At 35.4% G+C, this 21207-nt stretch overlaps 1 protein-coding gene across 5 annotated transcripts in view; it reads right to left on the bottom strand.

Moving 5' to 3' along the window:
- LOC112047331 (methylcytosine dioxygenase TET) overlaps positions 1 to 9737 on the bottom strand; it is a 155280-nt gene extending 145543 nt beyond the window's left edge. For 4 of the 5 annotated variants that reach the window (XM_052882727.1, XM_052882730.1, XM_052882731.1 and 1 more), the window contains exon 1: positions 9531 to 9737. The gene's annotated coding sequence lies outside the window, so the exon portion shown is untranslated. Of the gene's footprint in view, positions 1 to 9470; positions 9492 to 9530 lie in introns of those variants that run through there. The other variant, XM_052882728.1, reaches the window with a different exon arrangement.
- Between the last annotated feature and the right edge of the window lie 11470 nt (positions 9738 to 21207).

Genomic DNA, 21207 nt, shown 5'->3' with positions numbered 1-21207 from the left:
TAGATTTGCGTTAAACGATGAATAGGTACACCGTTGAGGAGAAAGTTAAAAATAAAAATAAACATACTAGGCACAGGTAAATTAGACTTTAAATGGAAACATTTAGAAGGGAATTCCCAAAGCTGAATTTAGCCAACGTATTCGAAGACGTTCATAGTTAGTAGATGATACAATATACTACACAATAAAACTGCACAAAATTACTCAATTTGCATTTTTCTTCTCCTTTCTCTTTCTTTTTCACTCCTCTCTGTTCGTTTTCGATACTGTGTGAGATATACTGTCTATTGTAGTGTGTAGTGCAATATATTTCTTATACGTATGTATATTAACATCTGTATTAATATTATAAAGCGAAAGAGATTGTTTGTATATTTGTTGTTGACGTTCTAATTCTCTGGAACTACCAGTCGGGTTATAAATTATATTTTTGTATATGATTATCATCGTAACCCTAACTTTTCGACTTTACTTAAAACCAATAACCATATTATCATAACTAACGTTTCAAACGTGCTTGCAAACTGACTTTAACAGGGGAGATATATTGAAAGAAGTGGAAATACTTTGGAAATCTAGAAAAAATTATAGTCCATACGGACAAAGATCATTTATATTAGTTTATTTATCGTTGATCTTAATTAGCATTGAAAACAAAAGAAGTTATTGAATGAACCGATATAGAAAATCGCGATCTGCGATACAATGAGAGCGACCGAACGTTCACCGGCTAGACGGCTAAATAAAATATCCATCTCTTCGAAACTTTGGCCCGATATTTGCACGAGCAACGGAATACTTCGGGTAGAGGTTCAGACTTGGATACTGAATACGAACGCGAAACTACGAGTATCTATTATATATAATACAAAGATTTCCGTCGCCGCATCTGTGTTTTGAACGGATTTTCATGCGTTTTTCACCAAAAGATAGATGTTGAAATGTTGTGTAAATTGATCAAAATGTGACGATAATTGTTGCATTGTAGCAAGTGTCGGAAAAAGTTAACCCGCATGGAAGCTTTCTCAAAATCGTTGCCTCAATCTCTGAGATATAATATCTATATCAAAACATGCATGGACGAATATTTAGGTTAGCTTTAAGTACTAATTACCAAGCTAAATTGAGTTGGCAAAAACTCTGGTGCTATATGTTGGTTTACTTATATTAGTGATTGTATCTAAGGGAAATATTTACAGGATAACTGTCGCTTTCAGAAAGAAGTGCTGTAAAAAAATATTTAATAGACGGATGCATGCGAACGAAATGCGTTATATTATAACGTGTGGTGTGACTAGGATGCATTAAATAAGGAATGAGTTTTTTAGGGGGAAGTCTGAAAGTGGCGCAAGTAACAGAAAAGTTAAGAAGTAAAAGGTTAGTTTGGAATGGACACATGATACAAAGGAATTAAAGTCTATTAATATTATAATTGCAAGTCAAAGGACACAAGAGGGATATACCAAAGAAGATATGGTTGGTGTGAGTGAAAGAGAATATACATACATGTAAGTTTGTGTAAAAGAAGCAAGACATTGATACATGGTAGAAGCGAACGGAAGAGAACGACATATTGCTGACCCCACTTAAATAGGATAAGGGCAAGGAGATTTAGATTATGGGTATACAATACTATTTCTACTACTACGTGCAAACTATTTGAAGCTTCTATAGAAAAATAGTTTAGCAGACTAACTTTGTTGTATTGAATTACAACTACAATCAAAAATATATCAAAAAATGCTCACGCAATGGACTTAGTACCTCAATTTTTAATACACTACGTTACAGAAATTGTAAATACTTGGCATTAAATGCGCTTCACAATCATGTTTTAATATTCGTTCTTGTTCAGTCGTTCTATCTAAACCACACAGCATAGAAAGCAAGAGCCCTTGGTTTGCTAAGGAGCAATAAGATGGGGATTATCCTTGAGAAAACATGAGCCAACTTAAAATATTACTTCTACGTATAATAATAATCGAGATTTAGAAACCGTAGACATTCCTCATTTCATATTGATACCCACGTTTGGATATGTTACTCGTAAAATTTGATAAAGTATGAAGAAATTCAACTAAAAATTTAAAATTCAAAGAAAATTATCTATTTCAAGTAAGCTTATTTTCGGGACACAAGCAGTTTAGAAAATAAAATTTGACTAGGTATTTGTTTTTTGGCCTCAACACAGAAAGGCAGGTTTTGCTGAAAAGAGCTGGCAAGAAAAAAACAAGGAAATAGGAAGCTTATTGTACAATATTGCTACCCATTGAATTAATTTAGTAACTCGGAAAAATAGCAACAAACACTGTTTTGGGAAGCTACAATCACTGCATAAACGAAGAACTCAAGTGCAAATTACGAAAATACGCCTCAAAACACACACTGTGACAAGTTATCCAGAAGTAAATAAACACATTTTGGCGGATTTCAAGATATCAAACTGAAAAGTCATCCAGTAACCGTACGTACATACTTTTAAAACTATAAACAAAAACGAAGTTAGCTACACACGAGTTGACAGTCGAACGTGCTACCAACATAACAAACTTCATTTGTGGTCTGTGATAACAAAGGCAGTTAAACGTTTCATTTCACGTACTGGCGACATACAATAAAAGTTTTGTTACTGCTACCAACTGCCGTAACCACAGATAGCCGACACAATACGAAGAAGCATAAAGCATCCTTTAGACGTTCCGACAAACTTTGAAAGTGGTTTTTCACATCACGAATTTAATAAAATTTACTTCACACATACTACTCTAAGATGGATAAAGAATTAATTGCAAACTTTTGGCAAACAATGAAAGAAGAAATGGCAGCGCAAACAAGGGAGATAACCATAGCAGTCACTAAAAACGTTTCAGAAAGTATCAACGAAAAATTATCAACCCTTATAGAAGAAAATAAAAACCTAAAGTTGCAAGTTCAGTCCCTAGATGATAAAATTAAGTTAATGGATGAACAGAAAAGAAGAAACAATATTATCTTCTTTGGGATAAAAGAGGAACAACACCGCGAGTCTCCAATGGAAACTATTATAAACTTGCTTGGAAAAAATATGAATATTCATATCAACTCAACTGAAATCAATAACGCTTATCGGTTAGGCAAGAAGGAAAATAATACTCCTCGTCCTATTCTTGTAACCTTTACTACATTTTGGAGAAGAAACGAAGTCCTCAAGAACAAAAAGAAACTAGGCTTGGGCACTTATGTCAAAGAAGATCTCAGCAAAGAAACTTTAGAAATGAGGAAACAGCTTCTGCCACAACTAAAGGAAGAAAGGGCAAAGGGAAAAATCTGTTATTTTGTCAAAGATAAGATAGTTACAAAAGAGCCAAAAGAAGATAAAATCGACAAAAGGAAAAGATACCGCAGTGATTCACCAGAAAAACTGCCAATGGAACCAACCACGTCAGTCCCAAAAAAGAAGAATAATAGGACAAACATGCTAGACTACATAGCACGAGGCAGATCCGCGTCATTGTCACTACCTTCAAGCGCAAAAAACACCCTATAGACACCGGCAACAGGAAAACCAAACATAAAAACAAAAACTATTTACCCAACGAAACAACCAACACCCCAAGATGGCTGGTCACCGCGGGGGAAAGCGACCACTACCCTCCTAACATTACCCCTAAACGCCAAACGAATACTTTGAAAGATAAAAAACAGCAAAATAACAAAAACATCCATATTGCAACATACAATACACTTTCTCTACGGTCCGAAGAAAACTTACAAGAACTTATATACTCCTTACAAGACATCAAGTGGGACATTATTGGATTGAGTGAAGTAAGAAGAAATGGTGAAGCTATTGTGGAGTATGGTCAATTCATACTATACTACAAAGGTGAAACGCCGGGAAGACATGGTGTGGGATTCTTAATTAAGAAAGAACTCAAAAACCTTATTATTGAAATGATTGGAATATCTGAAAGAATTGCCATATTGAACACGAAAATCCCGTCAAGCAAAGAAGTATGGTCTATTGTGCAGATATACTCACCAACTGAACAATCCACAAAAACAGAAATTGATACATTCTACTCGTCCCTCAATATCGCAATTAAAGAGCACACTCACAAAAACTGTATAATAATGGGCGATTTTAATGCACAAGTTGGAACTCCAAGAAATGGTGAAGACATCGTTCTAGGCCCTTACAGTTACGGCAAAAGAACAAGAAATGGACAGAAACTAATGGAAATGGCTTTCGAAAACAATATGACAATACTTAACAGTCAATTTAAAAAACGAACTTCCAGGAGATGGACATGGATATCGCCAGATGGCCGGTATAAAAACGAAATAGACTACTTCTTAACGAATAAACCCAATTTATTTGAGGATTGTGGAACCATCACAAACTTAAATTTTAATAGTAACCATAGAATGATTAGAGCTCGTTTGAACGCACCGTTAGCCAAAAAAGGTCGACCATTCAAAGTAAAACCTGCAATGCCAAACAACAAAGCAAGAATAGCTGTCATCGAAACAAATCTCAACTCTGTTACAGAAGCATCCCTGCAATACTTGACTACCCAAGAAAAATACAATATCTTACATGAAATACTTACAGAAAGACCGGAGAACACCGAGAGCAAACCAAAAGATAAAGGACACATATCAAAAAAAACATACGAACTCCTAAACCAGAGGTCCGACCTAATTAATACTAAAAATAAAACAAAAGCTATCAGGGCACAAATAGCAAAATTAAGTAAAGAAATTAAAAAACAATTGAGAAAAGACAAAAAACATTTTAGACTCGATACTTTTGAAAAACACATAGTAAAAACAGGAGGTATTAAAAAAGCCCTCAAGTTTTTATCAGATAAAACAAATTGGATCCCTAAAATAAAAGACCGCCACCATAACACAAATACTAGAAGGCCAGACATTCTATCAATTGCTACAAATTTTTACAAAGAATTGTACTCTAAAAAGATACAATTAAACAATATAGTTTTAAACAATAATGATAATGTACCACCGATATTATCAGAAGAAATTGATAAAGCAATCCAAACTCAAAAAAGAGATAGAGCCCCTGGTCCTGATGAAATTAATAACGAACTACTTTTAGACTGCAAAAACTACATTAAACCATTATTAAAAAACATTTTCAATGACATACTATTGACGGAAAACATTCCAACACAATGGACTACATCAACAATAACCTTGCTTCACAAAAAAGGCGACAAAGACGTTATGAATAACTATAGACCTATTAGTCTAATGTCTAATATCTACAAAGTTTTCGCGAAAGTAATTCTCCGTCGAATAACTGGACCGTTAGACGAGAATCAGCCCAGAGAGCAAGCCGGCTTCAGGGCAGGATACTCTACATTAGACCACATACACGTTGTAAGACAAGTCTTTGAAAAAAACAAGGAATTTAAGGTACCATTCTACTGCTGTTTTATAGACTATAACAAAGCTTTTGACTCAATAGAGCACGAAGCCATTTGGTTGTCTCTTAAGAACCAAGGAATAGAACATAAATATATAAGAATCATAAAGAATATATACACCAATAGTACAGCTAAGATAAAGTTAGAAAAAGTGGGCAAAGAAATAAAAATAAATAGAGGCGTACGCCAAGGAGATCCACTTTCCCCAAAACTATTCACAGCTGTTTTAGAAGAAATCTTTCGTAATCTAAGATGGGATCAATATGGGCTTAACATAAATGGTGAAAAATTATCTCATCTACGATTCGCTGACGATATCATAATATTCGCTACAACAACAGTCCACCTACAGAACATGCTCGTAGACTTAGAAAAAGAAAGTAGCTTGGTAGGTCTTACAATAAACACCTCTAAAACCAAAGCCATAACAAACTCATCTGAGGACTATATCTCTATCTATGGTGAGCCGATTGAGTATGTAAAGGAATATTCGTATCTGGGCCAACTGATCTCGAATACCGATGTTATGTCAAAGGAAATAGACACCAGAATTGGTAATGCATGGAAGTGTTACTGGGGATTAAAAGAAATCATGAAAAACACAGAAACCAAGATGTCTCTTAAGTCCAAGCTATACAACACCTGTGTGTTACCAATCTTGACCTATGGTTGTCAAACTTGGGCACTCACTAAAGCGCAAAATAAGAAATTAGAGACATGCCAGACAGCAATGGAGAGGAGCATGCTAAATATAAGAAGATCAGACCGAATAAACAATATGACAATAAGAAAACACACGAAAATAGAGAATGTCATAACAAGGATAAGGAAACTTAAGTGGAAATGGACAGGCCATATAATAAGAGGAACAGAAAAATGGAATAAAACTATTGTATATTGGTATCCAAGAAATAGCAAAAGGAATCGAGGCAGACAGTTCCGAAGATGGGAAGACGAGTTAAAGGCGGTAGCAGGGGAGGCATGGACAAGGAAGGCGTTGGACCGACCCAAATGGAAGGAAATGGAGGAGGCCTTTGCCAAAGTTGGGCAAACAGACAAAGTTGTTGGTGTCACCTTAAATTAAATAAATTGTAAAATATGTACCTACGTCTGAATAAAGGCTATATTATTATTATTATTATTATTATTATTATAATAATAATCGAGATTTAGAAACCGTAGACATTCCTCATTTCATATTGATACCCACGTTTGGATATGTTACTCGTAAAATTTGATAAAGTATGAAGAAATTCAACTAAAAATTTAAAATTCAAAGAAAATTATCTATTTCAAGTAAGCTTATTTTCGGGACACAAGCAGTTTAGAAAATAAAATTTGACTAGGTATTTGTTTTTTGGCCTCAACACAGAAAGGCAGGTTTTGCTGAAAAGAGCTGGCAAGAAAAAAACAAGGAAATAGGAAGCTTATTGTACAATATTGCTACCCATTCATAGCAGTGAGCCGATCAGATAAAATCTGTCAAGACCAACTTTTGACCCAACCACAAACCAACAATAACGAAGAATGTTACTTTTTTTTAACACAGCATTAAACAAATGTATAATGTGTAAAAAGTAAACCGATAGGGATGTGTAGCAATAACATCAGATAACCTCAGCTCAAGTTATCGTTGAGTAAAGAAAATGTCCTAATTTCCACCAAGACAATCAGAAATGATCTCCAATCACACACAAATCACAGGCATGCCAACAGAAAGTAGAACAAGGAAATATAAAGAGGAAGCGTGTTGCACAATCCAGTGCTACCCGCGGGCTGGTCGCGGCGAGGGGGGGGGCGGAGCGAAATTGGCCAATTTGTTTATTTGTTTTCATTGGCCGCACTGAACTTGACTGCCATTATCGCATTCACGGGAGGAAGGCGTAATATTTATTAGATTATTCCGTGGGACCGTCCGTTCTTCGTCACATGAATGTTTCAATACGACATCGAGATTATCTTATTGATCCACATGTGTGGCCTATAATATTTGTGAATATTATAGGGCATATTCATAAATATTATAGGGCCTGACCACAATTCTAAAGCGAGTTTTGATTTATATCAGATTTTGATCATAGTAATCGTGATCGACAGCTAAAATATGTTCTTACCGAGGAATTGCATTGCAATTGAAATTCTAGCTACTACTGAAAGTTTCTCGTAAGAAAAAAAAGCTCAATATAGCTCAGCGCAACCAAAGTTCTAATACAAACATGATACCATTGGTTTCAGATTTCAGATTTGTCTAGACAAACTAGCCAGAACTGCTCTTGCTAATCTCATATAATTTGAATTTTTACAAGTTTGCCTTGTTAGTATTTGCAGATCAAATATTGAAAGCTAAATTAGAGAAAGTTAGGAAAGTAAGTGATTTTGTATCATAAGTGTCATCTATTTAACAATAGGTATCAGGTATCCGTTTTTATAATAATCTAGGTAATGTGCTTTTTCATCAAGATGAGAAACCGCGATTGGTATCAATAAAATCCTTAAATATTGCTAATGCACAGCTCAAATTAACTCATACCGATAAAGCGAACTATCAACGTTGTGTTGAGTTAAATAATCATGTTAAATGCATGCACAACATCCATAGAAGTTGGCGTAATTATAATAATGTGATTCTATTACAAATAATATTAAAAAAAACCAAACATGCATCAGTACTTAACAAGACAAGCGAGTCCAAACTTAAGGAGATTATCTTATATAGTTTAGAAGTTCCCACTGTCAAACTACATCAGATTATCTCCAGAACACCATTTTATGGCATTGTCACCGAAAATGCCCAAGTATACGGAAACTAATTTAATGTCATGATGTGGTTCTATTATTAACTGCATTACTAAAATGATGAATTCGATTGTTCATTCAGAAATTGAGAGAGAGAGAAAAATCTAAAGCACTACGTAAATGCTACAATAACAAATCTAAACAGCTTTGTTAAAATGTTTTTAGTGAACTGAGCTGCAAGAAAATGAAATTCCCAAGAGTCCATACTAAATCTGCTTATTTAACTCAAATTTACGACATTAGTAAAAATCTAAGATTGACAAAACATACATTATTTAGTAAACTAACTACAGGCACACGTAGACAAAGAAATTTTTACAGATTATCCCTAAATATAAGAATAAAGGAAGATCAGGAAGACTAATACACAACATCCCTCAGGAGTAAAACGTAAAACTCGGACCATAATTCAAAAAGTTCCTCTTTTGAAGTTAAATCATGGGCAAAAATAACTTTATAGAAGCTTTGTACAATGTAAGTATTTAATTCAATATCTTACGTGTTCCAAAATGATAATTATGTACCTATAGCTTGCTGACTTTAAAGTTATTACTTTTAGTTGAAAAGTCTTGCTTAATGTCAGACACAATTGGTTGTACAATTTGGGTTGACATGCTATCGATAAAATTTTGTGGGATTCTATTGTAATTGTCGCAAAAGCTAATGTAAAAAAGCAAACATTCCCTAAATTTTCAGTAACAAATTGGCCTAATACTAATTTGTGTTGTAGCTATTGTAAGTAATATGGTAATACATTAAAAGTATGTTGTTAAGCATGTAACTTCAACTAGGTAGATAGATACTTTATAAGCTTACTACATGTTTACACAAATACAAAATATATCTCGGGAATCATGCGCAGTAACAACGACACACGATGCGTCATCGCATCAATTCGCCACCCGTGTTCCCGCACTGGCAGACACTGTGTCATCAAAACTTTTCACGAACTTATTTCGTTCACTTAAAACTTACACATCCCTTCCAATTCTAAGTGAAAAGACTCTACAAGTTTAAAGGACAAGTGGCGATGTTCCATAACATAATACGGAGTGCGACACGTATAATTTGAAAGCAAAGCTTTTACAGTCCACCAAAACACCGTGTCTGCCTGGCGTAGCAGGAAAACGGGGATCGATTCGCGAAAGCTGCACAACGAAAGCACCGGCGGAAGCACGCGAGCCGGCGAAGCTCGCTTCATGCTCGACTGCCGTCGTCGTACCTAATTCACAAAAAACAAACCAGAAGCTCCCACAACTTTATAAACTACACTTCCACTCGCACAAACTTTACTCGCGGTACCTTCTCCGGTCGCTTGATCCATCCGCCTCCTTTTTTTCTTCGTCTCGCGGCTCAGAAATACAGAGCGGCCCGAAGGACGCGCGCGAAAAATAAACAAAAAGGGATGCGTTCGCGATCGCGTCAGTAGTGCGCGTGGTGGGGACGCGGAGCAGCGCGCGTGCACTCGCGGCGGGGGTCGGCGGCGGACTGGCGCGCGGCCGGCGACGCAGCTGCCGCGGCGGCCAATGGCGGCCGGTCACGTGACGCGGCCCCGCTTGTTTACAAATAATAATAATAGGGCCGGGCCGGTGGCGCCTCTACAGGCGGGCGGCTACGCGCTCGCTACGAGGCGTACGCGCTACGCACAGCTGGCGCTGCATTTGGCGGGATTCGATTCGGCCGCGCTTCGATCTGTTGACGAGCTTTCGCGTTGCTGACTATACTATCGATCGCCGACGCTGTGCGTTCGTTATTACGCAGCGGGAACTTCACGCACTTTTTGCGAATTCGGTTTTCTCGGCTCATTTCCATTTCGTTTCCTTTACGCGTTCGATAATGGAGTTATTTCGCCATTTGGCGAGGGTACGTGTCCCCATGTAGCGACAGGTTGGTTTCCGATTGTTTTGCGAGCAAGGTGCGTCGAGGGTTTGAACCCCAGCGCATTCGCTCACCTATATCCGCTGCCCCTCGGGTCCCGTGGCTAGACACTTGACAGACCCACGTGGAGCTGATCCCCTTCACCCAGTTAATGCCCTTATCATTATCCCGCCGTTTATCGCGCATCTCCATAGAGCGCCGCAGTATCGGGCACTGACTTGTTGCTGTTATAACAGTTCCATTTTTTTTTAGCAAAGAATAACTAAATATGGAATAGCGTTTATTTACCTACTCGGAGAAAAGTCACCTTTACTTTTCGTTTAAAATTGTCCATATCCAGGACACAACATTGTGCAGATTTTGTCAAGTTTAGCAATTGAGCTGAATATAAGTAACTATTTAAATATTGTCATACTTACTCTTTTCAAGTTAATATATTTTTTTCACCAAAAACATATACAAAACACTACCGTAACACAGAATAAAAATAAACATTAGCTAAAGTAGATTAACCTATGCAAAACCTCTTTAGTCCAACGTCCCAAGGTTTGGGATAACGGTGATGCCATTAGACCTGAACTGTTTCAAACTACGCAAAAGTAACTGTTAGTTTGTTTGTTTGTTAAACTTGGACATTTTTACGAAAAAACAAATTACTCGCAGACGAAGTCTGTTGTAACTGCTAGAGACTATAAGACTACTTATAAGAACCCAAGTGCATAACTTATATTTTATTAACTAAAAAAAAGATTTTATCTTTTTATACAAAGTAATCAAATAATTCATTTTAAAATACGTAATTGTTGTGGTAAGATATTGGAACTGGCACTCCGCTCCTCACTAGTAAGCTACTTTATTATATTTATCAATGAATAAGTTTGGAAGGATGGGATATAAGGGACATAATTTAAGATCTATTTACAAAAGAAATATGTTTTACTCCAAACATATTCATTTTTGGAACACTTGTTCCTTAGACATTTTTAATTAATTTTCCTTAAAGAATATAACCCTAGAGTTATGGGAAATACTTCCGAGCATCCTGTATAACAGGTTTGTCCTGTTATTTCGAAATAAAAACATTTATAAAACAATATTACTCATATTGTGATGGTGATGATTTTAGCATAGAGACTATCTATGATAGCGGTCAAGCGTGAGTGTGAGTGATGAAAATAAATATATCTATGACGCAAGATCCCCATGCAATATGTACCATATGCAATATTGCAGCTGTTTGGTTTGAATACATTTATTTGGTCACCGTTATAAATACTAATAAAAATAGAAAGTAGGTGATAATTTTAATTAATAAATGATTTATATTCGGCGAAAAGTTTTTCACGCCTTGAAGAGGTCGATGTGTGTGTGTTTGTGTGTGTGTGTGACGATTTCTCTAGCGACGTTGTTGCTGTTGCGATGTGAAAGATGTCCAGTGTTCGATTCCTAGCTTGATTTAGTTAGTAATTTATCTATCATCATCATCATTAACAACCCATAATATTCGGCTCACTGTTGAACACGAGTTAGTCTTTTATTTGTTACAAGTTAGCCCTTGACTGCAATCTCACCTGATGGTAAGTGATGATGCAGTCTAAGATGAAAGCGGGCTAACTTGTTAAGAGGAGGATGAAAATCCACCCACACCCCTTTTCGGTTTCTACACGACATCGTACCGGAACGCTAATTCCCTTGGCGGTACGTCTTTACCGATAGGGTGGTAACTAGGCACGGCCGAAGCCTCCCACCAGCCAGACCTGAACCAATTAAGAAAACCTCAATCTGCCCAGCCGGGGATCGAACCCTGGACCTCCGATTTGTAAATCCACCGCGCATACCACTGGGCCACGGAGGCCGTCTCCTCTTAGAATGAGAGAGGTTAGTCCACCACGCTGGCCCAATGCGGATTGGCAGACTTCACACACGTAGAGAAAAGAAATTTCAGCTATGCAGGTTTCCTCACGATGTTTTTTCTTCACCGTTTAAGACACGTGATATTTAATTTCTTAAAATGCACACAACTGAAAAGTTGATCGTGCACGCCCCAGACTAAATTCGAACCTACACCGAAGGCAGAGGTTACATAGAAATACTAAATTACAATGGTAAAACAGTAATTCAATGGGTAAAAGGTAATGTTTGTGAGGTTGTAAAGGTAATCTCTGGATCTACATAACTGATTTTAAAATTTATTTTACCAATAGAGAGCTACGTTAATTGCAAGTGTGTTATCCTCATAAACAGTACTGCTTGGCGGTAGTACTTTCCCAGGTAAGCCAAAAAGCTCTACTACTAGGTACTAAAATATCCATTTTAATTAAACTAAACGTATTTTTATTTTTGTAACATAACGTAACTTAAATAATACATATATCTACCTAAGTAAATAATTTATTCAAAAACGGTTTTAATTTTAGAATAACAAAGACCAACAACATAAAAGCGGCTTACAATGAAACTACATATTTAACTAAATTTAACTCGTAATATACAGAACATAGAGTCTAAATTCGAGTGTAGTTACAATTGTATAGTGTAAGCTCATAGTACTCTGGGCTGCGCGATCGATATGCGCAATGTTCGTGAGCTTTATGTTGGGTTTCATTTCACCGCACTTTTTGAAAACGAGCGAATATGTCTATACACATCATTTCGAAAGTGCTTGTAGACTGAGCCTAATTGAAATAAATTAATTTTGATCTAGACTTAGACTTTGACATAAATACTTATTTGAAAGCATTGAAGTGCATGTGCACAAAGTTTTATTATACGAGCAAATTATATTTCTAATTACAACTTAAAATTGAAATTTTTGAAAATCTACGTCAAACTTATACGTCACCCTTTATAATGCGTCGGAAAAAATGGGAAATGCCTTCTGCAATATAGATTTTTAATGAGAGTACTCGCGGTGGGAAGTGCATTTTTTTTATAAATTAATTCTACTTAATGAAATTAGGTCCAAATCTATAAACTGCACGCAACTTATTTAAAGACATACAAAGAACTTTTCAGACATTTTTTTTCATACAAAGACATATCATTTATGATATCATTTATGATAGTTTAGCCAGGAGCTTTTGAGGCACTTTTCATTCATTAACCCATTAGAGGTCAAATGAAAAGTACAAATGATATTTTTAAATAATCTTTACTTTCCTATTAAAAAACAAAGAAAAAAGCATGAAATTAAAGAAAATACTGAAAAATATTAGTTTTCATGAAATTACAGGGGTGTACACAACTGAGTACAATGACCGCTTATGTATAAAAAATTTTTAAACACGGTTTTTCAACACAAAGTGTTTTGAGACACTTCTTGCATTACCAGCGCACTCTTGCAAGACAAAGGACACACTGCAGCGGTGTTTCAGTTTTGACGTGAAAGTGACCTATTCATAGTATAGTATCATTACTCGTTTATCGTTACTAGTATCACTACTCATTACATATAAACGCAAAGAATTAGCAACAGACAAATCCAAAATGTAAGTAAATAACACCCACCACCACTTTTTACCATGAACATCAATTCTGTATAAAGAGATAATAAGAGATAATAGGTCAAGTTCATCAACACCACCCATATTTTTGTTGAAAGTTTGAGATAAATGTGTTATCGCTACATCTGTTTTCTCTCGCTTTTTTGGACTGTTACATTGTACATATACTTTACATTACATTATCTTTGCATTATCTTTTATCATTAGATGTTGCTGCTAAGTTGTTGTCAACAAGATGAAGGTTTCTTTTTATATCCCGGAACTTATGTCTTGAAAGAGATTTGTCGATGAATTCTAAGCATCATCTGATCTAGAGACCAGTACATTGTTTCTGGGGGTAACTTGTGATATCCAAATATTATCAAAACTTGTGTCGATTGTTCTGATTTGCGTAAAGTTTGCTATATGATATGCATATCAACAATCTTTTCAAATATTTGTATAGGTTTAGGCCTCTTAGCTCTTCACGAATCGCATTGTGATGTTGAATGTATGAAGAGGCACATTTCCGCCAGATTGGCATTGGATCGGATTGGCGGGTAACATCTTGTCGTCTTATTTTTGACGCCAGTGGTTAATCATCACTATCTTCGTTACTGCCATCTTCGGGATTCGTAAATACCTCATAGTGTCAGGTTTATCATGCGGCATGAAACACCCTGCTATATCCTCTTCGGCACCTTCCTCTTCATCAATCAATGCACTTGGATCGGTTGGTATAATAGCAAAATCACTTTCATCGTCATCACTATCTCGTAAAACACCATCAACAGCTTTCTCAAGCCCTATGTAGCATACTCGAGGTAAATTGCTGTTTATTCATTTTAAGGAATATGTAAACTAAACCAGTTATTTTACTTACGTATGTTGTCATTGTACGCAAACGCGTACAGTACAATTTGTATGATCCTAGTTTCATTGTGGTTGCAAATAACTTATTGAATTCTAATTCAAATCTTACTTTGACATCTATTTTCTACAAATGTTATGAAAAAACAAACTTTTAATCGATGGTTATGAAAAAAAATATAATATCATTCACTTACGTGCACAATGTTTCCGTGATGAAACTTCAACTGACACTATTTATCAAAAAATGTCAGACTACCCGCATAATGTTTAACAAAACATTTAAACAGTTTTATAATAAAGTAAAATTACATGATTACCCTACTTAACTTTCAGAGTTCTACAATCTACACCTATGGATATGTCTGTACTCAGTTGCGTACAGTGACCTCAAATGGGTTAAACAGATGTTTTGTCATCATTATCATCTTATTTTCAATGGCCAAAATTAAAATCCGTTTATTTGAAGCAGACTTTTGCAATCACTTCTCAATCAAGTTTGACTATTTGTACATACCGGTTCGGAAGGTAGCTCCACTATAGGGGCAGGCCTTTCTCCTTGTAGACAGGATATGGTGTTTAGACCCACCAAGCTGTTCAGGTGCGGGTTGGTGAACTTAGGGTGATAATATTTTTTTGGAACTATCAATAATCAAAATATCAGATGTTGATGATAATGACAGTTACCGACGGCTTAACGTGGTCTAAAACCCAAGGCTGTGTATTTTTACCTTTTTTTTCTTTTAAAACGAAAAACAGTATTAGTTAGGATTCGAACCTAGGACACAATGATCACAAGCCACACATACTAACCATTGATCCAAATGACAGTTATCATGTTCAATCGAAATAAAAGATTCCATTATGAAAAATAGTCGATCCATACAATATTAATGTGAGAGAAATGTAATTTTGCAAATGTATAGTGTAGAGTCATCCATCGCCTGCATCCATGCACCCCTCCACCTAGTGACACAGACTACAATAAAGATAGACGTTCAATCAAACGAGCCATAATTGAGCGTGTACTTAAGCGGTTTGGATAAATTCCTCGATCCTGTTCTAGTTGTGTGCGATGGTTTTCCCGTGGCGAACCAGGCAACAAGTTGGAGCTTCATTGGTATGATGGTGACATAACCTAAACATCTACAAAACTTTCGCAACTATAATATTAATTAGGTCTAATAAGCGTACACCGCGGTTTCCTCCGGTGACAATTTCTGTAGGAATATTAAGTAAAAGTAGTCTATGAGACATTTTACATTGTAATCTATATAATTATGCAAAATATCATTTCTAGATGTGTGTCTTATTTGGTCGTTTGCGAGGCAAACATTCTCATTGGTAAATATTACGTCGTGAATGTTTTATCAGCGAATGAGATGAGAGCTGTTATTTCCAGTTACATATATCAAAGAGTCATACTCATATCGAATGCCATTTACAGTACAAAACTAAAAAATAACACCCAAGAATCATGACACAAGCAAAAGTCCAGTTATTTCCAAATAATTCTACTTTGTTTTATATAATAACTAGCAGCCCAATCAAACTTTGCTTTGACTTATATTATGTATTTACATCTTCCCTTGTGTCTTGTCTATATTTCCATTAGTCTGCGTCCAGCGGTGACTGATCAAATTTTCACTACCACATAAATGACTCCCTCTAACGTCGTTTTTGTTTCTCATAATCATCATTTACGAACATCTGCGCATTATTGATTACATTTTTATTAAGTAGTTACATTTTAGTGTGAAATTAGAAACCAATTTCAAATTGCATATCAAACGTACATAAATATTGATTATAAAATCATCTGCACATATGCTGTATATATATTAGCAGATGCTCGCGACGTCATCATTAACAACCCACATTCGGCTCACTTTTGAGGACGAGTCTCCTGTCAGAATGCCACAACACTGGTTAAATGCGGATTGGCAAACATCGTACACGCAGAGAAAATTTACCGGTATACAGGTTTCCTTCGTTTTCCACGAAGTTTCTCTTATTCCTATTCCGCTTAGTAACTAGTAATTACATTTTATAATAAACTTTAAACGTAGTCATACTTTTAATACTAAATTATCTTCCTACTACTATAAAATCATCATTTAAATTTTTATTTAGGAGCTTTTGCAAGAAACATTGTTAGTAATCTCCCAAAAGCTTTGTAGTACAGAAATGGTTGCGGCAAATTGGAACGGAATCAAAAATTAAAAAGGTTGCAATGCGTGCAACCGTTCTTGCAACGCGCCAATTTTATTGCTACAAAAGTGCGTAATATCGATTACCGGCTCCCTCGCCATCTACCCTCTCGCTCGCACGACGCACGACCAAACTACCAAAGACTATAGAACAATAACAGCGTAAAATATAATGCGCGGTAAACTTAACTTTGCGCGGTGAACATAGGCGCCATTTTGTTTCAACTGTCATTGTGTTACGTCCTTTTCGGTTGTGCCACTTCCCCCGCCGTGGTTGTCATGACAACCGATCTGTCACACGCACAGAACATAAAACGCAAAGCATTGATTTTTTCTCCGCTTCCTCTTTTACTTTTAACGCGTGTCGAGCGACTTTTTGCTTGGATTTTATTTTAAAAGCGCGAGTTTTGGCGCTTGTTTCAATGGCTCGTCGTAATGTTTTGTACGGGCTACACGTGTAGCACTTATAGAATATTGTTTGTAATATAGAATTATTCTAGAGAGAATAATAAAAAAAACATACTGTGCCAATTGCCCATGATATAGGGAAGCTTTTAGTTAAGTTACCGGAATCTTAGCTATGCTTTGGGATGATCATAGCCAAAATATCTTCTTCGAATGTTATTCGAAGTGTGCCCTAAGAGTTGATATGACTTACTTTGACTTTTAGATGAATGGTCGTATAGACTAAGCGCCTGTGATGACCAGACCTTCGTTATTTTGTAAAAGGAACATAGGAACGTTAAGAAAAAAATTAAAATAACGTAGACTGTTAAGATTGACGCTTGAGGGTTTTTCTGGACCGTTAAAACCTGCCAAAATTTGGCTATGCATTGGTAGGTTTCTTGGCTGCCGTACTTTTGTTTTATTACTTACAAGTTAGTTCTTGATTACAATCTTACCTTATGGTAAGTGATAATGCAATCTAAGAGGAAAACGGGCTAACTTGTTAGAAGGAGGATGAAAATCCACACCCCTTTATTTTATATCTATGGCACGAATCAAGGGCTAGTAAGAAATAGGACATAATTTTACGACACTCACTAGTTAACCAACAATTTCAATTTGTAGATTGCTATTTATTTATAGAGTGAGATTCTGTGATGATCAGACATTCGGAATTTTATAAAAGCCTCTAGTCTGTCACCCTAACAACTCTGGTCTTTTGAAACCTGTAGACTTTCAATGCCCTGGTTTTAAGTCCATTAATTTCGAGTATTTTATAAACCCTAATAAAATGATTCCTACTATCAATACTTTCAATCAATAATTTAGCATTATTTTTTTCTTTTGCATGCATGTAACATTATTCTCGTTGTAGTGAGATGAAAAGTTAGTTGTTGGGTACGGAAGCAGTTTACCTCTATTTTCCTTTTATACCTCACGTTGCTCAGGAGTATTTTTTTTTAAATCCTTGATCTTCTCGTGGTAATCGCGGTTTAAAAAAAATGCTACTAATAACTAATACGAGAAAAAGTTAGTTCATCACAAATTCGAGGTCAATAAATAAGGCATACGGAACACGCTTTCGCTTACGTCACAATTTGTTAAGGTAGGTTTACCCCGGGGTTGACTCAACGGGCCCCTACACTGGATTTTCACCCCCCAGTTGTATTAATGCAATCGGATTAGTAGAACTGAATCAAAGAGATGTAGCTACTTCATAATATTGGACCTCTATAGTCCAATCACATTATAAAAATTGAAATTTAGGCCTGGCACAAAAGCAAAAACTTTTTTCCCTAATATTTACCACTATTATAAGTATTCTACAAATATATTTACTTTAGCTATTGTCTGCAACTTCATCCACTTGTTATTCGGTTCTTTTAGTATAACTTTTTATTTACTAGTTATAATCTAATGAACACAGATTAAACATATAGAGCGCACGGAACACTACGTTGCCGTAGCCGCTCCAAATACAAAATTCAAAATCGAATACATTCTCGAGTCAGTACGACACGAAGCGTCGCATCAGTAATTTTCAATGTTTTTCAAGAAAAATGACGTCTCATGTTTTTAAATATTTTAAAAGCTGTTCACAAAAACTAAAGAAAAAAGATGGAGTATTATTTTTATTGGTTATTTATTGATATTATTGATTATTATATTAATTGACGTAATTTTTGTTAGTGTTAAATTTTGAAATACAAATTATGAAAGAAGTTTGAATATGCGGTTGTCAGGGAGTTTTTTATGTGATGCACCGGCTTCACACGTTACTTTAAAGAGTCACTCTGGTTACTCTGTGGTAAAATAATAAAGCTGTATCGGGAGTCATTGGGAGAGTATCATAAATATAAAAGCGAGTAGAAACTCTGTTTGTCGCCGAAAGCTTTCTTGCCATTGGTTGGTTGCGTAACCGTCAAAGCAAAGCTTGACTGGACTTATAAGTACTACGAGTACTTAGTATAGATATATAGTTTTAATTAAATTCCTCGTTGGTCCATTGGTAAGGCTATGTGGTTTTAGATCACGATGTCTTGGGTTCGAATCCTAAATCTGAGATAATATATAGTTTTATTTTTTCCAAGTCAGCTAAATGTTCACCCCCGTGCCTCAAAGAGCAGGTAAAGCCCGGTCATTAACATTGACATTTAATAGCGTTTATAAACTTAACATTATCATGGTAAGCCCGCCAACCCAAATTGGAGCAGTGTGGTAGGTCTATGCTCTATATCCCCTCTCCTATAAAGGAGGAAGGCCTGGGCCTGTATCGGGCCTTTAAAATAAAATTTGATAGTAGTATGGCCTTATCGAAAATAGCAGTGCGTTGCTCTACTGGGACCGAACGATTATCACTGACAGGTATATTGTAGCCAATAGACCAATAGACCTATAGATATAGTGCCTTGCTCACGAAATGACCGCCATGTGGAATGTTGAGTCAACTATTATTGTTCCGATAGTTGTTTCAGTCAATGGTATAGCGAAAAGCTTCGACCAACATCTTATGAAGCTTTCACTTAACTGTTAGATCAAGAGTCGGATACAGAAGGCAGTGATTCTTGAGACGGCGCGTATTGTGAGGAGGTTCCTCACTCTGGAGCACCGGTTGCTTGGGCACTCAAATGTCCCGCAGCGGGAAGGTTGATTTTTTTTATAAATTTTTAATAGTGTTTTGTATTTTATATTTATTTTAATATTGTTATTTTTTTCAATTGACTAATATATGATATGAGAGACAAAAAATAGTAACATTATGGTTAACGGAACAATCATGGCAAGTGGAAAACCAGGCTAAAGGCCGGGGATCGAACCCAATACCTATCTTTCGATAGAGTTACCGTTACATTTTGACTTTAAATAAAAGACATTTGTTTTACTATTTTATTACCTTTTTACAATTTTAATTAAATAAACATATTATAATGATCTTATGTAGATAGATTTGTTGGAACCTGGGTATTCTTAATCTTAATGGTAAACAGAGTAAATGTACAATAATAATTAAGAATAATTATAATAGTAAATACATATAATATGAACACGTTTTACGACAACACAATTAGTAGAAGGTTATGTATTTAAGAGCAGTGATAGCCCAGTAAATATGACCACTGCCTCAGATTCTGGAAAGTCTGGGTTCGAATCCGGTCCAGAGCACCTACAACTTTTCAGTTTTGTACATTTTAAGAAAATAAATATCACGTGTCTCAAGTGCAACAACCCCACAAACTTTACCTCTTTATAATATTAGTATAAATTTTTTTTATGATTTACAGTGCCATAGTCTGTACCAGATTTTGAGTTAATGGCAACAAAACCATGGAAACACTCGTATTCGTACAAAAGATGTAAAAAAGCTTAGAATAATATTTATTATTTTTAATGTTTGTAAAAAAGTAGGTAGGTATTAGTAAATATTTTTTCTCTCTTTTACTTTATTTAAATTTTACTTTTATTTAGGTACTAACCAATAATATCTCTTTTAATTTCAAACGAAATTGGAATACAATCAAATTGGACCCCTGGAAATAAATGGCAAAGTAGACCAATTCTAATTTTCAATCGATTATTTATGATATTATAGATAAGCTAATCAAATATAGTAATAATAATATTATGAGTCAATCAAGCAAACGGATATTAGACGGAGACATTGTTTAACATCGAGATAATAAAATTATATAAATAAAAAAAAATTCATAAAAAAATAAATTCATAAAGTGCTTTAATCTATATACATAATCATAATACTTGATGCACAGGATTTTAATATCTAATATATTATTTTGTCTTTCATAACAAAATCACAAAATGTAAAAAAAAATATAATTATTATTGTCATATTGCATAATATTCGTGAAACAAAATCAAAAGTCGAGTCGAATCGATAAAATTGAGTCAAAAGAGATAATAATACAAAACATTTTGTAGGAATATTTCTTAGAATTAAACATTTAACTCTACAAAGCTTTTCAAAACTTAAAAGCTTTAACATTCGACGCCATCTAGTATCTAGTAGCGGCACCACATTCTGCATACATAATTACAAACCACAGCAAGCAACAGCACTTAAAATTACATCACAAA

This window comes from Bicyclus anynana, chromosome 7 (assembly GCF_947172395.1).
Source record: "Bicyclus anynana chromosome 7, ilBicAnyn1.1, whole genome shotgun sequence".
Taxonomy (NCBI): Eukaryota; Metazoa; Arthropoda; class Insecta; order Lepidoptera; family Nymphalidae; genus Bicyclus; species Bicyclus anynana.
This window is presented reverse-complemented; position numbering and strand designations above follow the sequence as displayed.